Source organism: Oxyura jamaicensis, assembly GCF_011077185.1.
Source record: "Oxyura jamaicensis isolate SHBP4307 breed ruddy duck chromosome 6 unlocalized genomic scaffold, BPBGC_Ojam_1.0 oxy6_random_OJ106710, whole genome shotgun sequence".
Lineage (NCBI taxonomy): Eukaryota > Metazoa > Chordata > Aves > Anseriformes > Anatidae > Oxyura > Oxyura jamaicensis.
The window spans coordinates 47,562-71,715 of NW_023304047.1; the positions used below are offsets into that span (position 1 = coordinate 47,562).

The 24,154-nt window shown below is 44.8% G+C and overlaps 2 long non-coding RNA genes across 2 annotated transcripts; one reads left to right on the plus strand and one right to left on the minus strand.

The window, feature by feature from the left end:
* Positions 1-246: 246 nt before the first annotated feature.
* On the minus strand, positions 247-24,154 carry LOC118157583. Its single transcript, XR_004746681.1, has 4 exons — positions 23,292-24,154; positions 14,917-14,922; positions 12,363-12,369; positions 247-259 (listed from the first exon to the last, which is right to left on the minus strand). It is a non-coding gene; the product is annotated as an uncharacterized LOC118157583 (long non-coding RNA).
* Positions 7,195-23,289, plus strand: LOC118157584. The gene is made up of 3 exons (XR_004746682.1): positions 7,195-7,305; positions 21,546-21,646; positions 22,806-23,289. It is a non-coding gene; the product is annotated as an uncharacterized LOC118157584 (long non-coding RNA).

Sequence of the window (24,154 nt, forward strand, 5' to 3'; positions counted from 1 at the left end):
CCCCCTGCATGGATGGCTGTGGTGAAGGTGACTGCTATCATTTGTGGTGGTTTTCATCCACGGGTTTTCCTAGTCTTTGGAAGACGAGGAGGGCTAGGAACCAGCCTCATACAGTACATCTTGTGGACACCTGGCAGAAGCTGGAGACGGGCCTGTCATCCCACACACCAGATGGAAATATTTAATTTTTCACTCCAGCCAGTTTCGTGAAGAGGTCTAGACCATTTCAGTGGGGCGGGTGCAGTAAGACAAAAAATTGCTCTTTCTGGTGGTTTTGCTTTACAGAAAGCAGAGAGACTGAGAGAGAGATTTTGGGATCCCTCACAGGAATGTGGCCGTGAAGGTAGGCGCCAGCGGGGTGTCATGTGAAGGGAAGGGAGCTTAGTGCAGTGTGACAGCCCATGGATATTACCAACAGTCCTGAATTTCATATTCCTTTGGAATGAGAAGATCAAAGAGCTGTGATTTGGAAACAGCTAGAGGCCTGTCACGGATCATTAGGAGTGAACAACAACCTTGTGTCCAGGTGAAAATGGCTTTTGTGCGATTTGGTATGTGGTTTTTGGATGGGAATCCCCACATGCCCAAGGATTAGGCACACAATGCACAAGTCCTTTGTGAGTCTGACTAAGCCAAAACTCTGCTGCCAGGTGGGATTTGCCACTCTGAGTTACATTCCCCAACAGGGAATGAGGAGAGATGTGCTCCTGGGGTGACACAGGCTGGATGGGGATGGCCGAGGGAGCTGGCACCTCCAGCTCCGGGGAGGGTGCTCAGTTTGGGATCACATCTGTTTGAGTTTCCAGCTGTGAGCTGGAAGGGCAGGTCTGGCCTGAGAGCCCTTGGAGAAGAGGAGGAGGAACAGGCACGTGGCCAGCTGTGAGTGAGCCCTACCTGCCTGGGCTCACACCGTGCTGCAGGTGGACTGGGCCCCAGGTAAAGACAAACACAGAGCTGTTCTACCCATTTATGTGATGGTTGCTTTCCTGAAGTCTCTTCCGATTTCTGCGTGTTTATGCAGTTGCTTTCTGAACCCATACACCCTCTTAGTGTTCACATCCGTGGGATTATAAGTGTGCTGATGTCTTTTACAGGCACCAGCGTGGAATGCCAGACTTTCTGGGAGATTTCTATGCTTAAGATACCTCTGGCAGGATGCTAAAAAGTGCTTAGTACGAAGTCTGAGCTCAGCTTTTCTTAGATCTGCAGGTGCTGATATGGCCATTTAATGGGAGTAAAAATAACTTAAGCAAAAGCTGTCCTTTTATCAGCCATCACTACATCTTACGTGGTGCTCTTATTCTATAAATAGATGTCATTTTGCCCTACAAATAGTCAGGTGTTTTATAAACATTGTCTTTACCAACACCTACTATCTATTCTGTAGGACTAATCTGCGGAAAGCTCAAACTTTTATACCCTATAACAGCTTTCAAGTGCCCATAAGAGCATCACATTTGGTGTAAGGTCCAGTTATGATTTTTTTAATGGATATTTTTTGGTTTCATTTTGACTTTTTTTTTTTTTTTTCTCCCTCCATTGGCTTGCACTGGTACAGAAAATAACCACTGAATTGCATTTGGCTTCCCCTGCTTCCTTTCTCTGTGAGATGAGGTTACAACGACCTCATCTACCTAAATCAATAATCTGCACCCAAATCTAATAAAGATCTAGCAAGGCCTGTAAAATAGCATGCAGCCCAGATGGAAAGGGAGGCCCTAATGTCCAATCCACTCATTAGCTATTTATCAACCATTAATGATGAGAATAGGAGTGGCGTGGGGGGAAAGGGATGAAAAAGCAAGAAAGCAGAGAACCTGCCTGAATATGAGGAGGAGACAAAGATTATAAAGCAGTGTGACTCTGGCAGGGGGGAGGAAGGTACCTAAAAAGGGAAAATATGGGCATTTACTCGCAGAACACCATATTTTCCTATACAAAAGCTGAGTGTGTCTTCGAGCTGCTGTATGAGAGAACATAAAGAAAAGCTGAAAAACCTTTGGCTTCCCACCAGCTGACCCTGCATCCCTTTACAGATCCAAAAGCATTAAACTAAAAGGCAGTATTTCCTGAAACTGAATAGTAGATCCTTTTTTTTTTTTTGTTTCTTTCTTTCTTTTTTTTTCTCCAGTAAGAGAAGAACTGCTCATCATCTCATCACAGACCAGTCACTTGAGCAGGTTTAGGAAAAAAAATGCAATTTCCCAATTATTTCCTTTAAGGCCAAGACTTCTCTTTCACTTGAGAAAAATAAACGTATGAACTGGCCATCTAGGATTTGTTGTTGTTTTTTTCCACCAAATTGCTGAAGCACAGAATCAGCCAGGCAGCTAGAGTGAGAGGAGAAAAATAATTTTTCATCACTGTTTTTTGAGCAGAAACTGGCTCTCTGACAAAATGGCACTTTTTCATACTGTCAACAAAATGTTATTTTGTATTTGAAAACTAAAGTCACTCTTATTTTATTTTTTTCTTTTTCCTTTAAATGGCAACAGTTAGTGTTTTAGTGGTTAAGAATTTTTATACAGGTGTGAGGCTTTCACACTTTTTTGGGGAGGAGTGTTAAAATTCATTGGAGATGGGATTTTTTTTTTTTTTTTTTTTTTTCCAGAGCTGTAGAGCAGTAGAACAAAAGGAATTCAGCATCTCTCGAGTCTGTGGTATGCATAAATACAGCAGTGTTCCATGAAACAATATTTCAGATTCCAGCAATGCAGAACATAGTAACAATTCCAAAGAAAACAGGAAGCAGAAATAATTAGCTGAACACGAGGAAGAATCCCAAACATTGCTAAGATACCAAATGCTTTATGAAATTGTAGCCAAAAACCTGTCTCTAAGTCTTCGTTTAATGTTCTTTGGATCTTGCTCTGCAGATGAAAAGTCAAAACCAGTTGTAGTAAGTTTGTATTCTCTTTCATGAACACTGACTTCAACTTCATCAATTAAATAGTTGCAATCAGGTTTTCCTGTCCTGTGGAAAAAAACTGTTCCCAGGTCTGTACATCTCATCTGGGTAGCGGGCACCAAAGGGAGCCCGGCTGCACCCAGGGCAGGTTTGCAGGACAGGGAGTTTTGGGGGCCAAGTCTTTTCCCCTTTCACAGCATCTCCAGCTCATGCTCAGCTGTGTGTGGAGGGAAGGTGCGAGCAGTGCTGGCCCGTGCTGTGAATGGAGGCAGCTGTGCAGCATTTTTCGAGTTGGTGTGAGGAATCTTCTGCATCCTCTGCCAGTTTGCTCTTGCTGTTTAAAACCTGAGCCATATTTTCTATTTGAAGTCCTCCAGCTTTAGCTCCCAGCCCTGGGTTCTTGTTAAGCCTTTCTCTGCTAGATTAAAGAGCCCTTTATGACTGGTATTTTCTCTCCATGGAGGTGCTTAATACCCTGTAATCAAGCCACCCTTGGTCTTCTCTTTGATAAGCTAAACAAATCCTGCCCATCCAATTTCTCACTGGAAGCAGCTCCTTCTCACCAGCCTTTAAATCACTTTGGTGGTGGTTTTCTTCACAGGCTCAATTTTTTCAGTCTCTTCTGAGACAATACACTTCCCAAAGATGCTCATGGGCTCTCTGCCTCAGTCCCATGATGTAAAACCAAAACTGCTGCCCCACAGCACATGCTGAGTTGCCTGAGGTGCTAGGAGAGGTACTGGGTTCCTGCATGGAGCTGCCAGGCTGTAGGCGTCACCTGTATTCCTTGTCCCTTACTGTATTGCTGTAATAAAAGCATTTTTATCAATGGGCCTGGCTTACCAGATGAGTGGTTTAACTGTAAGATTTCGTGTCCTTTTCCAGGGCAGCAGACTGTTCTGCCCAGCCATTAGGTTTCATTCCTGCTCCTCCAATTTCTTTTCCTGTTGCGTTTCCTTATGTTTGTCTCCCTCAGTGCCAGTCCTGGGTTTAGATTCTCTAGAAAGAAGCTCATGAAGAGGGGATGCTTCTGGTCACATTCTTGGGAGGGCCATGGAGCATCTTTCAGGGAGAGACTTCAGGAAGGGAGAGATATGCATGAGCATGGCTGGATATGGTATGGCAGAGAAGGATGTTGGATGCTGAAGAGTCCTTGGCACACACATCCACCTTTCCTCTGTATTAGTTGAAATGTCTTGAAGCTCTACTAGCAGAGGTCCTCCCGGTGGTGCTTGGTGAGGAAGGACCCCACGGTGTGCTCTGCAAATCCTGCTCCTGTGTCCTGGTGAAGCATGTCCCATGCCCTCTTTTTTCACTTAGTGCAGCTCACCCTGCTGGTGGCTGCCGTGTACCCAGAGGGGTTTGCACTCCTCACAGAAGAGGTTTGGGATGAAATGTATTCACTTCCTTCTGTGAATACGTTCAAGTTTGCACGATAAGTTTTCTTCAGCTGTCTTTCTCCATCAGGTCTGCAAAGTTTTTTTTTTTTTTTTTTTTTTTTTTTTTTTTTTTCCCAGAGCAGTAAATCAGCAGGCTGTGATTAAAGATTTAAGAAGCTCCATCATTTGCCAGTCCAAAATTTAATTTATTGAAACATCTCTAACTAGCAGGAGGCAGCTGAGTCACGTTTTGTATTTCTCTTCTCCTGTAAGGAGTGGGACAGAAGACCAGAGACAGCATGTTTAAAGGCTTCCAACGCTGCTGAGTTTATATATCAGCCAAAGACGTGTGTAGTCATTCCCCCTCCCTCTTTCAGAGGAAGATCTTTTTCATTACACAGCTCTAGACCTGTACTTTTCCATTCACTGGTTGCTACAGTTGTTCTCCTTTTGTTTCCCACAAGGAAAAAAAATAATAAAAAAAAAGAAAAAAACAGATGGCTTTGGTGTTGTTTACCCCAGGAAACATTTTGAGCATTCAGTAATAAAACTGGAGGAAATCCTTCACTTCCTTTATGCCTCCTAGCAAGTAACCACATCAATATGAAGTAAGGATGTTTTTGGGTACTGACCCAGTGTCACCGATGAAAACACAGTCATAAATACTTTCAAGATGCAGTCTTGAATCAGGCTGGTAGATGAAGAAAAGCCACTTCTGTTTTGGAAAGGAATTCTTTCCTCCTGCAACCACTTTCTAAATTGCATCGACATTTAGCAATTAACATACAAAAGCTTTTGTATCCACAGGATCATTTTTCATGTCAATAAACACATTCCTTTGCTTTTTGGTGCAATGTTTAATAATTCTCATTTCCTATAGTGGAAAAGAGCCCTTGTACTGTATTTGTATTACACAATTTACATGGAAGAAACAAAGCCATATCTGATCGCGGTTATTAAATTAAGAACATTTGCATAAATCCCCCTTTTTTTCCCTAATCTGGTTTGCTGTCAGTAAACAGTGCGCTATCTAGGTTTAGCAAAACATTTGGTTTCTAGCCAGGTTTTTGGCTTTCCCCCTGTCCTTTTTGAAGCTCTCTTGGCAGGCGAGGTCTGCTTCTCCTAAGCTACCTGTCACCACACACGGCAGCTTCCAGCTCAGACAACGATCAGTTGCTGCTCCCAGTTCAGGGGCTGAGCTGTCAGTAAGTCGCTGCATCGCCGCTCCGGGATTCGGGACCTGTCGCTGTTCCAGCTGGGGCTGGGGGCTGGCAGCTCCTGCTGGGGGCTCTTCTTACACTGCAGAGCCAAGCAGAAAGTCCTCTGCTCCTTGTCTCCATGCAGGGAGTGTGAGGGGACAGCCGTGGGGTGGGACAGCGGCTTGGCACTGCCCAAATGGGATAATGATGGGCTTGTCTCCGTTGGGGCCCCCTGTTTCCAACTACTGTGGTTAGGACTGAAGAGAGAGGGTAGAGAAAACAAATGAGGAATGAACTATTACTTTTTACTTTTGCCTGGAAGGGGGTGTATGTGTTGAGAGAAATGATCTTCAAGGGTGTGGAGGCCTAGCCTTACAGATCAGGGGATATGTGTGCCTTAAAATTTGTGTGCCTGGTCCATGACTTGCTCCCCATGTACTCCGAAACTTCTCCTAAGTCTTTTCACACCACGAGCAGCCTGCCGTGGCTCAGTGTAGTTTAAGCAGTGAGCATTGGTGCCTGCTCACCCTTCTGCCTGCAGCTCGTGGGTGCACACTGAGCATTGGTGGGGGTCTCCCGTCAGAGCGGTGCGAGGTGAAGGGGCAGGCCTGGTGGGGAACAAATACACTAAAAACAAGGTCAGGAACTGAAGCAGGGCACCCAGTTTGTTGGTGCAGCCTGATTTCATCCCCTCCAATAGCAGTTCATGGTTGAAGGAAGGGTCTTTCCTTGCCCAGTACATTGCCAGACTGCTCGGGGCTGACTCAGGGTTGGAGAGGGAAAGGGGTGAGGCATCGCAGAGAGCAGGCAGGAGGGGGAGAGAGAAGGGGGCTTGGGATGCTGGGGAGCTGTAGCTTTGGGTTGGCCCTCAATAATGAGATCATTAAACCCCTCATTTATCCCCCTTCAATCAAATATGAAGCAAAATTAGAACCTTTGTTTGTTTGCCATTGTAGAGAGTAACCAGTGGGAGGATCCTGGATTCAGAGAGCCAGGCACTTAACGTGAAAATCAGTTTAGTGCAGTAATGTCATTACGTTTTATTGACCAAGCGTTTCCACGAGTGCTGAAAGGGGGTCATTGGGAAACCAGGATGAACGAGCATGATGTCAGTTGTGAATCACATCCTGTGTGCGCGGAACATGCCAGCCCCAGTTACCAGCCCCACCAGGCAGAGGGGCCTGTCTGTCCTACGGCACGCGTGGGAGCTGAGGCTGCTGTGATGAAAGGTTTTAGTGGGAAACTACAAAGCCATATTAGAGGAAACGCTTTCAATGTATCTAAATCAAGATGTATGGGGTTTTATTTCTGCCTGTTACATACCCCTGAGCTCTTTTGGACCAACTGATAGTCCTTAGACCAAGCTGTATTGCTTTGCAGTTTACTTATTGCAGGCTTGTGACTTAACTGTTAACAGAATAATATTTTCCCTCACATGCAACTTATAATTTGTTGGATGTGCATTCAGCTCCTGTCATGAATTAAGCTCCCAAAGAGGTGTGCCACTGCTTTCCAGGCACTTACAGCCTTCAACTGGCTGTTGAGCACAGCCAGATGCAAAGCGTTAGCACAATTGCTTGCAAATTCCTTTTCTCTCACATCCACACTCAGTTAAGAACTGAAATACAAGATCACTGTGACAGCAATAAAGCATGCTGTCAGCAAGACGTGTAAGTTACCTGGAAGCTGAATTCCATTTACAGGTGTCAGGGAGTTTGCTTTATGCATTTTTTCCTCAAGGATCAGCTTCTGTGATTGATTGTATTTGCGTCACATGAATCTCGTTTTCATTTCTGGCATTTTTATGAACCTTATGAAGGTGAGAGATATTGAACTGGGAGGTTTAGTAGAATGGTTTTCAGGTAGGAAGAGTAAGACTGGAAAAGATTTCCCGTGTTTGTTAATATTCAGCTGGGCTCGAATCTTTAGGTCTCGGTACTTTGCACTGGAGGCAATTCCAGAGCTTGTTACTCATAGGAAACTATTTTGGTATGTGTGTCCGAAGACATCAAAATATTTCTCATCAAAACCACCTAGATGACTTTTCCCACACTTTTGTAATTTTGGTTGCGCTGAACATGCACAACATCAGTGATCTTTGTACACAGGAATTCCTGGTGCCGTATGTGCTCATCCCCCAGGGCTAGTGAAATGGCCAGGGCGAGGATCTAAGCCAGAGCTCGGGGCCAGAGAGCTGGGGCTGAATTGCATTGCAGTAAGTAATGGTAGATTTCGCATTTAAACAACACTTCTCATTCAGTGCCAGAAGTGATTCTCTTGGATGTTGTCCTTGCTGTAGTCACATACCCTCATCTTCATTTAAATTGGGTAAATCACTGACTTTTCTGGGGAGTAGAGAAAGGAGCATGTCTGAAAATCAGGTCTCTTTTACTCTCATTTCTAGAATAGATGCAAAATGCTAGGCTCTAGGTAGTGCAAATAGAGCTGAGGGTCCTTGAAGTGAGGGGTTTTTGTCCTCACAAATCATCATTAATGAACAGCATTTGTGCTCCCCTTTCTCCTGCACTCAGTCTCCTCCCCGAGACCAGCAGTGACCTTCTCCCCTGCAGGACCCGCACCAACCCCATGCGGGGCAGAGATGGGGGCTCCGTGCCCGCGTTTGCTGCCCGCTGCTGGTGCTTGTGCTGCCAGATCCAGACCATACATCTCCCACAGTGACATTTCTCCTCATCCATTTCTGCCTTTAAGCAGATTATCATTTTCTCTCACCGTTTCTGTTTTTGGAGAATTAAAGGAGATTCTTGGAAGGGTTTGCTGCTAAGATTTGTGTGTGTGCACGTATTGGGGATTTATTTATTGTACTTCTAGCCACAAACAGTTTCATGTTTTTGAATTACTGCTCAGTCTCATTTAGTTTGGTTGTGACCTTGAGCCATACATTTCCAGGACTCCTGCTAATGGACCTTTTAAATGATGGCAATGAAATACACCAGGCCTTTTGATAAGGGGACCGTTGCTACATTGCATATTATTTTAATGTTATTCTACAAAATAACCATTACAATATCGTTATTATTTTTTAACTCTGGTTTTATTTTGTCACACCAACATTACAACAATCTACATTTAAAATATTTCCTCATTTGTGCAAAGCACATTTCTCTGCCAGGGGTAATGAAATGACCAAGCAGTGACCCTCATTTTTATGTTTCTCCTACTGTGAAGAGGAATTGAAGATGAAATGTAGAAGCTAATAGCTGTGCAGCCCCAGTGAATCTAGCAAATCTAAAGAGCCCAGCCATGGGATACATTTAAATATTAAAGCAGTTTTTATGTGCTCTAAACAATATTTGATGCATCTCTCAGTATGCTTTAATCTGGCTAAATGGTTATTGCGTTATGTGTCCTAGCTGTAAAAACTGTCGAGCTCTTTTGTGGTCAGGGTACCTGTCCCTGGTGCAATCTAGGTTGTACACGGGCAAACGTTAAGGAACAATCTGCAAAACTGATCTCAAACAGGTTCACGCTGGATGGAGCAGGGTGCTTATAAGCCATTCACATTTATTTAATACTTTCTTTCTGATGTGTAACGTGTTGCAATTGTGTATAGGGTAGGGAGGGTGGTGGGTATTTTAAGGGGGAAAATGGGAGCCTTTACCTTTGCCTGCCTACAGCATGTTTTTGTGTGTTTGCACGGTTGAGATGTCTTCTTGCCAGCCTCTTTGCTGAAAACCAGAAAATGCCTTTTTTCGTGTGGGATTCCTCTGCTTCCCATGCACAATTTCTGATGTTCTTCCTGGGGCCAGACCCTGCCTCACACAAGTGTGCCAGGGGCTGCGGCTTGAAAACCTCGACTTGAGGCTTTGGCTTGGTTGCTGGCTTCTGCATAAAGGCGAGTGTCTTCATTTCCTCTGTGCCTCGGTCTGTTTTGGCTGGCACCTTTGCTTCAGAAAGCAAAATGCTTGCTGGAGGCTGGCTGCTTCAGCTGACGGAGTGTCTCCAGGTAGGGGCATCTTGAGAAAGTTGTCTGCATGAATCACGATGGGCACAACTGAACCTCCTGCAGGTCTGGGGCTTTTGTGGGAGTTATTTGGGGCTTACAAAAGCACACATGGAGGTTTTCCTGGTTTTGCAGCCTTTCTGACAGAGCTTTCTGGTGTCCATTCATGCCTAAGCTCACGTTGTGTTGTTTCCCCGAGGGGCAGAAATAATTTCTTGCCTCCTTTCTAGCTGTTTAATTCATGAGACGTGTAAGAAACCCTTTGCCGTTGCTCTTGCTGTCACAAATTGGTTGAAATATGCCAGTGACCTCAAAAGTGAGAAGGATGCATATAAAACATAATTACTCCCAATTTCTGTAGGAAACCAGACTAAATATGGAAAATACACACATTCAGCTTTTTTTTTTTTTTTTTTTTTTCTTTCCCTATTTTTTCTAATAAAACCCCACCACCACATCCCCTCTTTTCCCTCCTACCCCTGAAGGAAATTGCAGCCCACCACACAGGGTGGTTGCAGTCATGCTAAGGGGACAGAGCACTTAGCCTCTGGGAATGAGGTTGCTGAATTATCTCGAAGTCCTAGCTGAAATTACTTTAGTGATCTCCTTCTAATCCCAAGTGAGCAGTGATCCATATTATAAACCCTTTACAGATAATTTGACACAGTTAGCAGATTCTGCCTCTGAGACCATCTTGTGACTGGGAGGGAGAGAGCGAGAGCTGAAGATGTTACCTGGAGAGAAGAGAAGGCATTGTGGGCATCCCAGGGCAGGGATGACTGAATCAGCCGTGTGGGGAAGCTGATGTTGTCCAGCTTAACCTGGGCCAGGCCTATGATTAATAAAGAAAGCCTGGTTTATCCACAGTCAAAGGGAATGTTTCCCTGCTTATATGCCAAAAATTAAAGCAGAACATTGCACACAACTCCGGTGCAGGTCTCTTACGGGCTCTATTACCTTTGGTCTATCCAGTTTTCCTTAAACAAAGCCATTTCCCGATTCTTGTAACCGGCCTTCCTATTCATAAGTCAAATGGAATGATCTTTGTGGGTATGACTCTTTTATGATCTTGCTAATGAACTTTCAGTTTTATGCTTCTTGTCTGATTAGTAATGCCAGAGATTTAACCAAGCAGAGATAATTCATTAGTCTGAGCCGTGGCTCCGAGGGCATGGTGTCACACCCGCCCTTCCCGCTCCTTGTGCTCCATTAGCTGCTCTGGGCTCTGACATCTCCTCCATTTCTTTCTTTTCTGAGGGAAAATGCAGAAGTCTTCTGCCTCCTGCATGCATTGGTCATTCTTGACTCATTGCCAGTGAAATTCATAGGATCATTTTGGAAACTCTTGGATGCTATTTTTTTTTTTAAGTCTAAGAAGTTTCATGCAGATCAGTGGCAAGAGAAGAAGCCTTTCATGGGCTCCGAGCTGCAGTGTAAAAAAAAGATGAATGACTAATTGTAGCTTGTGGATGCAACTGTGATTATTTATGCTACAGTTCCTTTCATTTTTTTTGATGCTGTATTAATTTTCAGCCCTTACATTTCATAAATTAAATATCATTTAACTGTCACTTAGGCAGTTGTCGAAGTCAGTGTATTGCAGAGAAGAAATGAGATTTCCTCATTGTTTCTATGAGAATGACTCTATGCGTGGCTCAGTGTGTTGGCTTGATCTTGTGCTCCCTGTTTGCCGGTCTTGGGGTTTATTCCTAGAGGTGCTTTCTGGGGCTGGGAAGCAGATGCTCAGTGCTGGTGTATGGGTTAGTGGACCGCCAACTGGCTGCACTCATTGGCATGTTGTACCAGTTCTGAATATGAACCTGGTCCCCCCCGTTGGTTGGTGAATAGGCAGCAGCTTGTGTGGTGGGGTTTCACCTGACAGAGCACCAAAACCATGGAAAGAACAGGTCTCCTTCCCTCTGGTGGATGGGTGAAACTGGTACAGCAGGGAAGAGAGCTGGGGGAAACGAGGGGAGGCTCATGGAGAAAGCGGTCGTGTGCAGGGAGAGAAGACTTGCAGGGGTGAGGGAGAGGCCTGTAACCACCATTGTCAGCATGGCACGCACCATAAGCAGTGGGTGCAAATCTGTATTCCTTGTGTACTCACAGCCACCACTGCCAGCCTGTCGTTGACACAGCCGATGCAGCAGGTGAAGACTTGGGGGATTCTGTGCAACCCCCCCCGTGCTTGTTAGCCCCACAAAAGTCATCCATTTTGCAGAATAGACACCAGTGATTGTCTCGTGCTGTGGGTTTTCCTTCCCATATACAGCGTGCAGGTGTTAAGGGACATGCCAGACAGGAGATGTCAGGATCTCTTTGTGGTTATTTCCCTGCTGGCTAACATGTGCCCTTCTCCCTTCAACTGCTGTTGCTACAGAGGGTAGGCAAGATCTAATTAAAGACAAGGAGGGATGGATCTGCATATGTTGCTTGTGTTTGGGGACTGTCTGGCTCGGAGGAGTAATAATTGGCTACAGGGCCTTTCACCTCTGTGGCATGGCTCTGAATGCAGATCAGCCCAGACAGTGACTTTTAATGTCATTACCATGTGACAGCTGTTTTCCGTGTGAAATTAGCTGGTCGCCTTAATGCTCTTCCTACAGGAAACCAATATCGATAATTACCACAACAAATGGTGCTATTAGCACCCTTTAAAAATATATATGATTTTAATGAACATGCTTCAAGTATACATATTGACATGTGTTGTAACAACACTGAAATCAATATCACTCCACTTAGCTCCGTAGTTAGGACTGTGTATATAAATACATGCTGTAAGTAAGTACTGGGGGTACAGTAAGATGCACTAGTAGCATCTAAATTGCAGGACTATCTTAGCTCACGGAAACTCCTTTTGGGTTCCCATCCATTATACTGGGCCTGTGAGCTTGTAATGCATTTGAAGTTACTGTGTGACTATCCCCTAAACATGTAAAAATCACAGTGAAGAAGAAGCATCAACAAAAAAGGTCAAGGTATTCAGGGAATAGTTCTTCTTGGTAAATGACTCCCATTTCCACGGTCAGAGCTGTAAGGAGAGATACCTCTTATTAGACTGATAGAGCTGAATGAAACAGATAAGCACATGGGCACATGGACTCTTTTTTCTTTCTTTCTTTCTTTCTTTCTTTTTTTTTTTTTTTTTCTTTCCCCTGTGCCATCTCTAGATTAACTCAGCAGCCCAGCTCTTATTAAAAGCTTTTGCACTTTGCCAGCTGTACCTGCTTTGTCTCAAGAGGCATGGTACATGTCCTCCTGATTTACACCATCCGTGCTGGTGGCTGTGGTCTGAACTGCAGACCCTTGCAGAAGGAAGTTTTTGCCATTTGCTCTGTGGGGATAAAACAGCCCCATGAGAGACACCAGGGAAAAGAACTGTGGTGGAAGGTTGACCTCAAATTCTTCACTTGAGCCCTCTGATGCCTCTCAGAGTTGTGTTCTTCATCATAGCCCTGACAACAGCACTGGTACAGCTGTGAACTATCGCCTCTTTCTCCCACCTGAGGGGGAAGCTAAACAAGAGGTTGGGAATTTTAACTAAATGTGTTACAGCTGGAGAGCAATGCCACCAAAGCTAAAATCTTCTGTGGAAAGGCGTTTTTTTTTTTTTTTTTTTTTTTTTTTTTTTTTTTTTTTTTTTTAAATGAGCTTTTTGCTGCATGTCCCTCCAGGACCAGGGAGACAAAAAACACCTCCAGCAGCAGCCCATGTCTTTGCTGGTCACTGGCAGGCTGGGAAACCTGATTCTGTGCTACTGCTCTTCCTTGCTTGGTTTCACATATTTCTGCAAAGAAGAACAACTCCAGAACAAGAGGCTTGCTGAGAAAGGCACTGCCTCACTTCACTCTGAGGGGTGAAAAGAAATACCTGACCTCTTGCTATTTTCCATAAAGAGGAATTCTTTTCTCCCAGCAAGGCCTTTTCAAGGTGACCAAGGGAAATGTTCTCAGCCTGACTGTTCCTTGCTTATGGTCTGTGTAGATGTTTGACTTGGTTGATCCTGTAGATTTGGATGCAATGCCTTCCTCATCAAAAATCTTGTAATACTTATATGCTCATACACTATTATGGTGACTTGCTCTCCTCAGGTCAAAAATGATTACACCCCTATAATTCTGCAGTCCCCCATAATACATGAGGCTCCTCCTACTAGGTAATGAAACCATTATTCACTAGCAAATTGAACATGCAAGACCGCGACTTTTATAAACAGGTAGGGTGTTATCTGTTAGGGAAGAGAGCCTCCAGGCTACAACAGAAGAGCATCATTTACATGAAATGAAGGATGTTCCTGAGATCCTGGGATGACATGATAGCAGAGGTTATCTTTCATTGCAAGGACAAGAAGAGTGGCTTCTCAGGCTCAGCTTCTTGGGGGTCTCCAGAGTGTTTTTAAAATAGGTTAGAGAAGTATCTGTCAGGAGTGATATAGCCTGAATTCCTGTTCTTCACCCGCTTTCTGGGTAGGAAGAAGACCTCCTGAAGATTGCCCCAGACCTCTCTTGTATGATTCTGTGATAGATTCCTTCCTGGACAAGCACAGGAACCAGTCTCAGCCAAAGGAGGTGGAAAAGTTGCCTAACACGGGATTACACAGCAAGGATAACTCATGGATTAACTTGTGGCTGTGCACCTGCTAGCAGCAGACCATAGAGCAGACTGCAGACAGCTTTTACTGAGCAAAACCATCGTATTGCTAAGGGACCTTCTTCCACTCTGCAGTCCCTGCTCCTGGAGTCCTTTCTGCACTGTCCTTAACCTTGCTAGGAAGTAACAGTTTCAGCAACGTGTGTGGCAGCACTTTGGTGTTGGGGCTCCTTGGTTAGCCCTTCGTGCTGCCCTCTGCTGCGACCCCTGTGCTGCCATGCACCTGAACCTTGAGTCCTTTATAAGGCCTGGCTGACAGGGCCCCACAACACAGGCATGGAGGAGATGTAGTAGGTTGAGAAATAGTGAGCTGTACAATTGACCTGGGCTTCAAAATGTCTGATTTTACAGGTGAAGTACATGGTATGGTGCTCGGAAGTAGAGGGGTGGTGGTTATTTAGCAATCGGGAATGGAAAGAGTGTCTTGTGTAAGGAAAATTTAGTGACAGGAACGGGAAGAAGAAACCCAGGGACACGTGTTACTTGCAGAGGTACTCTGTGTCTCAGCAGGGCAGGGGCCTTTTCATTCCTGCCTCGTGAAAGAAGCAGCCTGTCCTACTCCAGATGTGTTTTATACCTCCATCACGAACTTCTTGCTGCATGAAAAGCAATTCCCTCACAAATGGCCCTTCATTAGCCGTGGGGTCATGTCAGAAACAATCACCGGTGTATTGCTGATGTGGCCAACACGTCTTGTGAACTCTCTGACCCCAGCAGTCAGCAGGATTTCTTTATGTGGAGCGCTAATACGAAAAGCATTAGCATTAATGAAAGAGCTCTCGACCTGCTTGGTGAGAGGGGTCAGCAGAAGTTTACAGACACCTTTGCCTAACATTCCTATCATGTCTTGGGTCTCATCTTGTTTTTCACAGGCTCTGATTAATAATATAATTCACAAGTTCTCCTATGGTCTTTCAAGCCAGCAGGAATCCAGAAAATCTGGAAGCCACCCTAACTGCCAGCCATCACCCATGTGGGGCTTGGTCAGCCTGCTCACGTTCACCCGCTTATGGAAGTGCACCAACTCATTGCTCTGCTGGAAGGCAAGGCAAGAATGGATTTACTGCAGCTAACTTTGAAAGATTTGTTGAGAAATCTTACCCTCCTACTTCTCCCGATATTCCAGGTCAGGAACATCCTCAGTGAATGGAATGGTAGTTTTCCTACATCTCTCTATCCAAAACTTTCTTCCCAAAGGGTGCAGTGGTACATGTTGAAGGTCCTGAACAGTCCTTAGCAGTTACAAAGAATATCTGAGAGGAAGAGAGCAGATGATACAAGGAGAGGCTTTTGTGCTCTTCACTGTGCTCCCCAGGTGCTGAAGGGGACCCGGCTGCCATAGCCTTGCGCTGGGAGCTGAAGGCTCGGTGGCTCAGGGATCTCCCAGCAAGCTGAGCAGGGAGAACACTAGAGATCTTTCTAAGTGAATGGCAAACCACTTTCACCTACAGCATGGGCTACCTGTGTCTATAAAGATGTGGGCAAATGTAGGTTGGAGTCTTGCATACTTTTGGGATTCCCGGTTCTGGTCTTTGCAGCACCAACTGGTGTATTATGTTTAATTTCTGCCACCTGCCTTATGCCAACTACAGCGCTCATTTAAAGCCTTGCTGAGAAGTTGGGAGTGGAGAAGCTATCAGTAACTGTTTTGTCATCTGTACAGAAGTGGTGGGATGTGCACAGGTAGGAACAATGACTGTGGCAGTCTCAAGACAATAGCATCTTTTTGTTTCTCGTCTGGAGCACTCTCCTGGCTGTCTGGCATCTCACGGAGCTGGTTACATTTCAGAGAAGAAATATGTGGATGCTTGCCCAAGCTATGGGGCTAAAAGTTCACTTAAAAACAAATGGCATTTCAGCTGTCTGACTCTTTGTAGGAGATATTTACTTACCCCAGGAAGGTGATTGTATCAGCTAGCTTGAATCTTAAGTGTCCTTACCGGCATGCTTTACTTTGATGGGAATAATTTGCTCACTGTGATCTCTCAGTTAACTTTCCTTTCCCGATTGAAATATACATTCGCTAGGATGGGGTAGCCAAACCTCAGCTTTGCTGAAGATGCGGGACAAGAAAGAGAGATGGTGATTCTGGCTCACAGGTCAGCCTTGTGGTGAGGCTGCCAGGACTGCCTGGAGCACAGACCCTTTGTATGACAAGTGTGGGGCTGACACATGCACCGTCCTCTCAAAGTCCATATCTACGTTCAGCCTCCAAGAGCTGCAGCTCTTCCAGGACCACTTACAGCAGGCCAGGAGGGTTGAACGACAAAGCATGGAAAGTGGGAGTGCTGAAATGCCATGGACTTCAGCTCTTTGATCCTTGTTGCCCAGCGTAATCAGATCTCACCTTAGAGAAAGAGAAGAGGCCGCCCGGGGAGAGGTGTGGAATATTTCATACCCCAGTTCGGGTAAACATTAGCTTCTGTGGGAGTAGCTTTATTTCTGGATTTGTTATGCTTGGTTTGTCTCACTGGCTTTAAATATTTGTACAAGCGGCTAGAGCTATGCAAACTGTGCCTAAAGGAAATGTGAAGCAGAGGACAAGAACTGGAGGTACCAAAATTTGTCATTGTCCTAACTAAAAATATTATGATGGAAACTGAAGAAATGTGGGAGAAGCACAGGGAAGAAATTACTTTCCTCCAACCTGAGGAAGTGAATGTCCGGGGAATGTGTTAGCCTGACAGAGAAGCTAGAAGTGAAAGCCCCTGTTTAAACAGGTTTATAATTTACAGTGTCTTTGAAAGCACTCATTTATTTGTGTTTAGACAAACCAGTAGGTAAGGAGAACACTTGCAAAGTTACCGCTCAGACATGTTGGCTTCTGCTGCGGTATTTATTGTCAACATTTACCTTGATTTTTTTGGTAAAGATTTACAAAAAGTACAGTAGCATTTTAGCAACTGTGCAGATCTGGTCAATATAGCCTCCGTCCCATAACCCAGGCCCTGAGTGGAGTTACAAATGCTCGTTGCCATTCACACGAGGCAGTGCCATTCACCGCTCCTACCGTGAGCGAGTTTGGGCAATGGTGCTGGGATTAGAAATGCCTAAGCCTGGGACACGCCACCCTACCGACACACAGCTTCCTGTCTCACATATCAGGTCACAGGACTACGCTCACAAGTGTCATAACTCTAGGTGAAAACAAGTAGGTGTTTTTTAAATGAATTGATTCTTTCCTGCCAGCTGCTGTAGTTGAAGACAATGCTTACTAAGAAAAATATAGTACTGCCAAATGGAAAACCCTGAAGAGCGGAGACCTCTTGATATGCAGGGAATGGCAGTGGTGGGGAATATTTGCTTGGAGTGCAAGTACACTGGGGTCTGCCCATGCTAAAGAGATGTTTTATTCCTGCTGCCTCCTTAACTGCTGCTTAAAAACAACTCAGCCGACAGTACTAATGGCATAAGCCTATTAGGGTGAGAGAGAAATGAGGGAACAGGTTTCCTCTAATGGCATTGTTCTGTAGACTGGTACCTGAAAATCATTTCCAGCTCCAGTTTTCTGAATGGGCAGGCGTGGGGGGACCACTCATTTTGACGTGATGCTAATGAAGCCTAGCTGCTGAGTTCATTCCCTGGAAGAAAGAGGAGAGGTAGCTGAGTGCCAGGATTTTTGTGTTCATGACTCGGCTTGGACATCCCAAGACTTCCCTCTACTCAATGAAGAGCTGCTTTTGTCTTCTTCCCTGAAGCCAGTCACTCACCAGAAACATAGCCAGTGCCATGTCTGAAAATTGTCTTTCCAGTGTAAGCGGAGGGATAGCAGTCAACCAGGCACTATTTTAGGGCAGTGCAGAAATGAAACTCCCCCCGCCTCATTCCAGTTCCTTGGGCCATCAGTTCTACCGTGTGAAACTCTGTTTTGATATTACTCATGGTTTCGGCTGGTTGGTTGCCTCCAGACTGTTCACTCATTCCTTTGATTGCAAGCAAGCAGAAATCTCATTCAGAAATAGGAAACGTTTCCTATTGTTTCATGAATGCTTAAAGGAAATAAAGTTAAAATATTCTGCAGAGCGAGGGAAAGACTTAACAGCCTGCCATCCCCTTGGAGCGGCATGTGGCTTGTTCAGCTCCAGGAGGAGCCTCAATTCATGCCCCCAGCTCCCTGAAGTATTCACGTGTTGTAAACTGCTGCAGACACTTCTGCGAGCTGGCAAAACCAAAGCCTGCTGAAACTTGCTGCATATGAGGGTAAGATATTTTCCATCCCTGCTCTTGCAAAGCAGTATGTCTCGGTGGATGGGCTTCGTTCACTACTGTACGCGCAAATACTCCTCCTAGGAAAACATGCAGGCTTCGGCAGACAGCACCTGACAGAAAGGACTATGTCTTTTGCCTCTCTCTTCCAAATGAATTCGTGAGCACAAGGAAAAAATGCCTTCAGGAGGTTTAAAAATAGTTCTCATAGCTGGAATATTTTTGCCATATTTCTACATAACCTTATCCACTCTTACTCCCCTGTTAAAAAGTGCAGCTGGAGAAAAATAACAGAAGCAGCAAGTGCTATCTGAGAACTATTTAACGTGGTAGCGTTGTTATCTAACAGGATTTGAAAACGATATCTTGGAAAATCTTAATTTTTAAAGCTTCGTGTTCTGGCAAATGGCTTGCTAGAGATTAGCACTGCAGTTATGCTTAGAGCACAACGTGCGTTATTCCCCGATTTTCCCTTTCATATAGCACATTATGCTAATCGCACTGTACTCCATTTTTCAATAAAAGGTCAACAGTGCACTGTTTGTGCAGAATGTGCAATTTAAACTTCATGTCTGTCATTAGAGATAATCTAGGTTTGCTGTATCAAGTGAGGTTGTCATAGAAACTAGACCTGAGATCTCTGTTTACAGCCTTTGGAGAATAAACACTTTGCATTTATTTCACTGAAAAATAGGCGAACAATTAAATAAGGTTTGAAAACAAAACCATAATGGCCCAGAGAGAGATGTCATTTATCAAAAATCAATATATGTTATGCAGCTGGTAAACTCAAAGCATTCAAGCAGTTGACTGACAGCAATAGTGAAATATTTCCCAGGGGGGAGTAAGAGAGTAACTGATAGTGTATCATAATGCCTGGAGCAGAATTAATTTAAATTTGCTAATAAGTTTTGTTCCAGGAATTACAGCACTGAAGAATATTTGTTTAAATTGTGCTTTATGTCAGGTAAGGCGCCTTTTTTTTTTTTTTTTTTTTTTTTTTTTTTTTCCTTGCTGGCACTGTGGATGTTTTTCATAGCACTGGGAAGCATTTAAGTTTTTTAATTTTTCTTTTCCCTATAACATTCTTGATCTTTCTATCATAACTAAGCTTTTCATTGTGGACTGTAGCAAGGTTTATGGGCATCCTAAAAATATCTCTGGTATCTGCAGCTTCATTAGTGAGCAGAAGGGCTCCAAGCTTACACCAGGGCTTTAACTTGCTCTTTCTGTGACATGTCATTAACTTGTAGAGCCCACCTTTGCCAGGCAATGGTATTTAGCAGTGTTTCAGAAAAGGATTAGGGAAGTATGTGGACAAAGATGGCTTCTGTTGGTATAGTACAGTAAAATCACTGAGTCTATCAATCTCTGCTCCTCAGGGCATAATCACATTGCCAGCTGGGTGTTTATGGAGGGCTTTTGTCAATGGCATAGCATTACTCTGCTGACAAGATGAATTATGTGGATTGTTTGTCTTCCGAAGCATCTAAATATTGCCTGATGTCCACACATACAGTCTCTTAAAAGCATGAATGGACGGTTTGTCTACCACAGCCTTAACCTCAAAGGTGCATCCAAAACAGGGGGGGGGGCATTGACAGCTTTTGAAAAGGTGAAACAGGAAAATGAAGCAAATCTGGACACAAGACAGAAAAGCTGGCAGAACCCACAGCTAAGACTAGCTGAACAAAAAGCTTTTAATATTTTGCTGTGTCAAAGTAAGCGCTTCCCTCCCAGCAGACAGGTCACCTGGATTCTTCCAGGTGGGACGTGACCACACTCTGCTTTTGTGGTGTGGGGCAAGAGGGTGAAGCCTGGTGCTTTTCTGTGGGTGGAAGCTGCGCACAGCTCTGTTTGCTCCATTTCTGCCAGCAGTGAATGTGATCTGTCCCTAAGAGTTGACTCTGTTATCACATTCTCCTGGGAAACAAGAGGACAATTTTGCAAAGGGTCACCTTTGTTGTGTTATGTCACTGGGGAATTCGGTCTTTCAGGGCTACATAGTGCCCTGTGTCCAAACCCTGAAATGACAATTGCAACAAATACAGGCTGATGTTCTGCCATTTGTAAGGATTCAGCTCTGAGAAGCAGCCCTTGTTTTTTAGTGGAAGTGTTTTCTTACCAACACAAAAGTGCTTGCACAGTAATCTGTAAATGCAGTTTTTCTACCTTTTCAGAGCACAAAATCTTCCCGTACTTGACGTGTTTGCTCAGCAGCACAAACTTCCCTTCTAATTATCTGCTCTATTTGTGGTTCTTGACCTCAGCTGCATCAGTAACGTGGAAGGTCTGCGAATCAAGTCCTGGCTTGCTGAACCGCCATTTGGACAATTTTCATGATTCAATATAAAGTGAACCTGTGCTAGCAGGAAGATGGGCCTTGAAAAATATTTTCTATTATGCCTGTGCTGATGTCGGGTGGCTGGCATTGCACTGGATGGAATAACGAGAAACCCATCGACCGTAATAAGTTGTTTATCCAGGTCTTAACTTCCCTCAGAGGTTTTCCTGTAACTGTGTCATGTTAGCACAGGGGCCCCGAATCTACGGACACCTTCAAACAGAGAAGCACAAGCAATGGCAGGGGCTCATAGGCAGCATCTACACTTGACTGAACAGCCTCAAAGGTGTGGATAACCCCAGGGGACATCTGCCAGTGTGCCTGCAGGCTGGGAGCACAGCCGTGTCGGTGAGCAGTGTGGGTGTATTCCTGGAGCTGTGGGTGCTGGGGGCTCCCTGACCTTTATTGCACCAGGTTTTAATGCACTCTGCTTGTCACACTTTTGTTTCCACATGTCACAAAAGCTTAGGTTGGTGGGCATATCATGCCCAGACACCCCTTTCAAATGAGGAGACACTGGCATCAGGGCTAGCTCCTTGGTCTAAGCAAGGTGAACTGAAATGCATTTTACATGCCCTGGAGGGAAATCTGTACTCTGACATTGTCTGTGACAAAAGTCTCACTGATTCTGGAGAAGAACAGAATTCACCTCTGTATACACACTGCGGAGTGTGGCATTAGTCTTCGGTTGGAGAAATGACTGCCAAGTTGGAGGGAGCATTCTCACATAACCTTCTGTTATTAGGTTTCTTTTATAAGTATATGACCAAAAAATACTTGGCCTGTCAAAGTTAGTTGAGAGGCATGCTTTCCAAAGGCTTACTAGATGGGACTCAATTTTGAGCTACACTGCGGTTGGTTTTTGCTTATATATGAATCCCTTTGGCCTTTATAGGAGGGTGAGCGGATATCCAAGTGTACCCTAAACACCATTACTGTGTTTCCCTGCTGGCATCATTTCATTTTCTTTTGAGTATCTACAGTCATGTTCCCCAGGTAAATGATTTTCCTTGTAATTCTTTGCATGATAAGTGCTCCATTGTGCTCAGTGAGATTTTTCCTTTTCCAGTTTCAGGTGGAGGGAGAGCACAGATTTCTCAGGCTGTCCTGGTCTCGTTACGCGATGGAACTGCTGTCTGCTTTCAGGAGTTTTTTTCTGCTTCCACATTTGCACTCGGCTTGTGCTGGACTGGAGTATGTTAAGTGAATTCTATCTGGGGCCATAGATTTTGTTGATGTGGCACTTATGAAGTCTGAGGTACTTTCTGCAGTTATGAGTGCTTTTTAAATCCCACAGCAAGCTTTCTTTCACAGACTGAATGAAAAATGGAGACAGGCTATAGCTACTTCATTTGCACACTTCTCCAGGCCTTTTGAGTGGGCTCTGCTTAAGGGATTTTCTGGCCTTATCCTCTTGGTGGGAACATTTTGGCATGGGTGCTGATAGGAATAGGGTCTGCAGTGCCACGCTCCTCGGTTCTAATTCTCAAAGGTTCTAATGAGTTTTAATTTCTGAATGTCTCTGTTTCTTTATTTTTTTTCCATGTTTTGAATATAAAATACACCCCCCCCGCCGCCCCCCCCCCCCCCCCCCCGCCAAAAAAAAAAAAAAAAAAACCCTTGGAGAGAATTTCAGTTTGTCAATAGAGTTTTTTTCCAAGAGAAAATAATTCAGGACAGTCAGTGATCTGGCAAAACTGGCATCTGTGAACGGAGCATACCACAGAGCTCATATATGACCCCGGAGCTCAGCAGTTAAATGGTTCAGTCCCCAGCCTGGGCCAGCGTGTTTTGTACTGACACTGCAGGGAGAGAGCTATGGGGGAGGAGAGGGCAGAAGCTGCTCCTAATGTTTTTAATTTCTCATTTACTATCAGGCAGCACCATATGGAGCAGAATGGGGCGTATAGAAGAAAGAGGGATGGATGGCATTTTTCCCTTGAGCTTCTCGTAGAAGACAAGGAAAGTGAATTCTCTGCAGGTAGCTTGAGCCTTGCCAGGAAAGTGACTTTTATGATTGCTGATGGTGGTGAGGACTTTTTTTAATCAAATGTGTGGGCTTTGGGATTTTTTGTTGTTGTTCTTAATAGGATGAGTGGGATTGACTTATGCCACTGTAATATTTTTGTAATGTCAGTGCATTATTTCCTTACAGCACTCAGAAGTACACCAGGCAGTTGTCACAATCAAATATTATTTATTTGAAGACTCTGTAGGATGCCTGGGCATCTGAATGGCTCTAAAAGAAACACTGCTGCTTTGACTGATTGTGCAATGGCACTTTTCCTCCCAGCTGCATCTCATAATCTCCGACTGCCAGCAGACCTGTGGCGAACAGAGACACTTCCCCTGCTCAACTGCTTCTCCTCCGACGTCTCTTCCTCCCGCAGGCTGCATCACCTTTCTTCCAGTGACTGCTCAAAGACAAAAAGCTTTGCACAGGCTCAAAAGCCAAAGGTTTTGAGAATGGGGGAGGTGGAGAGGGACCTGCCAGAAAAGTGATGCCCTTGAGGAGGACGTTGTGCTGTTATTTCTGCTCAGATGGTGCTGGAGAGCTGGTGCGAGCCCTGAAGTGCTGGGAATACACAAAAAAAAAGTGTGAGTGGCGGCTTGGGACCAGCTTTTCAATGAATTTTAGAACTGTGCTCCTCTGGCTCCCAGCACCTCTGCTTGCAGGGTGCCTCTCCAGCCCCGGGGAGCAGATAAAGCTCTTAGCATGGCTACTTCAGCTCCCCTCCAGCCTCAAACACCGTCAGCTCAGCATGCTGCACATTTAAATGATTTAAAAAGCATTATTTGCCAGCTTCCTGCTTAAATAGGGATTACTCTACCTCCTATCTTATTGCTTGCGCTGAGGTCATTGTTTCATAGCTGCAAGGCTGCGAGCTCAGGACTCCAGCTCTTAATTAGGTTTTAAGGCTGCTTTCCTTATCCATAATGGATTTGCAATGAAGTCAGAAATGAAGAGTGAGGTAAAAGACTGGGTTGAAGGTAGCTCAAAAAACCCCTCAACTCTCTCTCATAAGTCTGATATATGTCTCCTTTGACAAAAGATATGCATACACATATCAAAAATGTTCATCTTTGTATGCTTTGGAAGTAGGGAGGTACTTGGTGTCTAGCTACTGATCTTCCTTTAGAAGCAGGTTTTACCTTCCCTCATCCATTCTCAAAAGCCTCAGCACGTTCTCCACAAAGGTAAATAGATGTTTTAAACAGGTCTGTGTGTGCTGGGGGTCTTGTCTGTCCTGCCTATTCAGGTCCTGTGAGCAGCAACATCTACCCACAGGTGCTTGGAAAAACCTTTTAGTGAAGCGGGCAAGAATGGGCGGTGATGGGTTTCATGCTTCTGCTCCCCCCATGCAGCATCTGTAACCTGAAAGAAGCCTACACAATCCCCAGTGAGAGGTACTGGAGGAATGTCTGGTGCTCCTCACAGGTATGGGCAGGGGGAAATGCGTGCACGAAAGGTTGGACGTGGTGCCTGGGGACATGGTTCAGTGG